Below are 3,594 nucleotides of genomic sequence, written 5' to 3' on the forward strand. Positions count from 1 at the left end.
TACGTCAACCCAGTGCTTGACTGGTATTTTATTCTGCCGACCCTCGAAGGGATGAATGGCAAAGTTGACCTCGGCGATATTCAAACTCAGAATGTAATAGACTATTACTCTTTTACTCTTTTACTTGTTTCAGTCATTTGATTGTGGCCATGCTGGAGCACCGCCTTTAGTCGAGCAAATCGACACCAGGACTTATTCTTTGTAAGCCTAGCACTTATTCTATCGGTCCCTTTTGCCGAACCGCTAAGTTACGGGGACGTAAACACACCAGCATCGATTCTCAAGCGATGTTGGGGGGACAAACACAGACACTCAGACATCACATATAAATATATACATATATACGACGGGCTTCTTTCAGTTTCCGTCTACCAAATCCACTTTGGTCGGCCCGAGGCTATAGTAGAAGGCATTTGCCCAAGATTCCACACAGTGGGACTGAACCCGGAACCATGTGGTTGGTAAGCAAGTTACTTACCACACAGCCACTGAGATAAACTTGAACTCAGCAACAGGCCCTGATAGTTTCCCTGCGATTATTTTTAAAGACAGGCCATAAAGATCTGGTAAAACCGCTGTAGATATTTTCCAGAGCTTCCTTACGAAATTAAAAGAAACTATAAGGTACCCTATCCAGAAAGGAGGGAGCAGTGAACATACTAAAAATTACAGACCTACCTTTCTGATCTCACACATGAGCACAGTCATGAAGCGCATTGTCAGAAGGAAGCTAATCATATTCCTGGAAGAAAACAGTTTCTTCACTGACACACAGTACGGCTCCTCCCATCAACGAAGGAGTTACCTTATACAGTTACTAGAGTATTATGTAGTAATAAAACAGTCATAATACTGGATACTAAACCAACATCTCGACCATTTAAATTCGATGTGATGTATCACCGCATTGCAAAAAGCCTCGATAAAGTTCTCATCGTAAAGTCAATACCATCATGACCGATATCCAATCTACAGTGGAGAAGGCTTGCCACTGGATTTCGTTAAAAAGAGACGATGAGCGATGGCTAGAAGGATATTGAAATTTATTTGATAACCAGCAGATCTAGCAAGCGGGGCATCATATCAGTGAGAGGGGCCGGTGCGCATTGATGCCGTTGAGAAGTAGGCCCCGAAACGGCGCGCATTCTCTCCTAATGACCCCATACACTTGCTGGTTTACGGTATGCGGAGTTCTCGACTGGTAGCACTTGCATGTGCAAGTTGTTTGCAAGACATCCAAAACTGCGTAATCGCAGTATAGTTGGAAAAGCTAAAGAAGGAGCGGCACGATGTTTTGAAAGAAATGAGTCAGGCAGCTGCAGACATTGGTGCAACTGCCCAACATCAATTCTAAGCGGGGTCTTTCAGATAACTGTGCAGAGTCAACAACTATTTGTGGTGGCTCTCTCAAATATACCCTCAAGTCATACACTCAGCCATTCTCGCTGGCTATGCTGGCAACACAAAGGTATCACAAGCAGTTAAGGGTCTCGGTAAATGCAAAACTACAGACAGACCTGAGCACAGTATGCAGGTGAGCTGAAGAAAGCAAAATGCTGTTCAATGTGCAGGTGTCCAAGTGCTGCACTATCAATACGCGAACAGATCGCAGTTAGAATACACCGCAGCAAGGGTATTGCAAACTCAGATTCACAATTAGTGCAAGATTGTGGTTTTTGTTACACACACACACACACACACACAGAAAGCAAAAGACGAAAGCAGGTGAGGAAGCAGCATCAACTAGGTGTATTAGTTTGATGCACGGGAAGAATGAAAAAGCCTTTGACGTTTCGAATATATATATATATATATATATATATATATATATATTATATATATATATATTAGAAGAAATGAGGTACTCAGAAATTCGGATGGTTTTATATTTACAGATATTTATTTGTATATTACATTTTTTTATACATCATATAACTTAGATCATGTATTAGCGCTTTCTCCCATTCTAGTGGGGCTTTCAAATCAAACTAAGTTCCTGTGTGAAAAATTTTGACCATTTTATAGTGTTATTGAGGGTGTAGTGGTGGGGAGGGACATAAGACAGTACAAGAGGGGAATGAATGGGGAGAAAGTGAGAGAGAGAGAGAGAGAGAGAGAGAGCATATGTGTGTGTGTGTGTGTGTGTGCGCGCGTGTGTGTGTTTTTGTATTTGGGGGAAGTGTTAAAGAAAAAGAGGGGAAGGAAGAAAAGGGAGAGAGGGAAGAAGAAAAATTGTTTTGCTGGTATCTATTGTGAAGTTGATAGATGTTAGTCAGGATGTTTACTCCAAAGGGGGGGGGTCTAAGATCTTGGGGAAAAGAATTTAAGTTTTGACCATTTTATAGTGTTATTGAGTGTGTAGTGTTGGGGAGGGATATAAGATAGTACAAGAGGGTGATGAATGGGGAAAAAGTGAGAGAGAGCATATGTGTGTGCGCGTGTGTGTGTGTGTGTGTGTGTGTGTGTGTGTTTTGTATCTGGAATTTTATCAGTGGCCAGCTGATAAATGTATTTTACCTATTTCTTTACTACCCACAAGGGACTAAACACAGAGAAGACAAACAAAGACAGACAAACGGATTAAGTCGATTATATCGACCCCAGTGCGTAACTGGTACTTATTTAATCGACCCCGAAAGGATGAAAGGCAAAGTCGACCTCGGCGGAATTTGAACTCAGAACGTAACGGCTGACGAAATACGGCTACGCATTTCGCCCGGCGTGCTAACGGTTCTGCCAGCTTGCTGCCCTGAGGTAAAATACATATACAGAGATATATAATTGTATCGGGTAGAATTATGCTTAAGAGTACAGAAGCTATGGCGCCTATGCTGAAGGAAGAAGACACCGAATTCGTCCGACCACGTAAAAAAATGTTTACTCCACGTATTCTTTTTCTTTTTTTCTTTTACTTGTTTCAGTCAGTTTTACTGCGGCCATGCTGGAGCACCGCCTTTTAGTCGAGCAAATCGACTCCAGGACTTATTCTTTGTAAGCCTAGTACTTATTCTATCTGTCTCTTTTGCCGAACCGCTAAGTTACGGGGACGTAAACACACCACATATACACACACACACATACATATATATGTATATACATATATGCGACGGGCTTCTTTCAGTTTCCATCAACCAAATCCACTCACAAGGCTGTGGTCGGCCCGAGGCTATAGCAAAAGACACTTGCCCAAGGTGCCACGCAGCGGGACTGAACCCGGAACCATGTGATTGGTAAGCAAGCTACTTACCACACAGCCACTCGTGCGCAAGTTGATCAATTTCTGGATTGGTTATCAAGCTAATCCAGAAATTGATCAGTCCGAAACTAGCTGAATTATTTTATGAACTTTTAGCCAGTCACCCGCTTTGTGTATACGTGAAGGGAACATTTTAAGTGGTGGGGCTAATTCGTCGCCTTCTTTCAGCATATATACCCTTAAGTATAATTGTACCCTATACAATTATATATGTATATATATATATATATATATATATATAAAAAAGGAAATGAAGAAAATGCTGACAAATAATTGAAGTAATTAAGTAATTTAATTAGGTGAAAGTTCTTTTTACCGGTTGCGCATTTGTTATGCTA

The sequence above is a fragment of the Octopus sinensis genome, unplaced genomic scaffold (assembly GCF_006345805.1).
Source record: "Octopus sinensis unplaced genomic scaffold, ASM634580v1 Contig18717, whole genome shotgun sequence".
In the NCBI taxonomy this organism is placed as follows: Eukaryota; Metazoa; Mollusca; class Cephalopoda; order Octopoda; family Octopodidae; genus Octopus; species Octopus sinensis.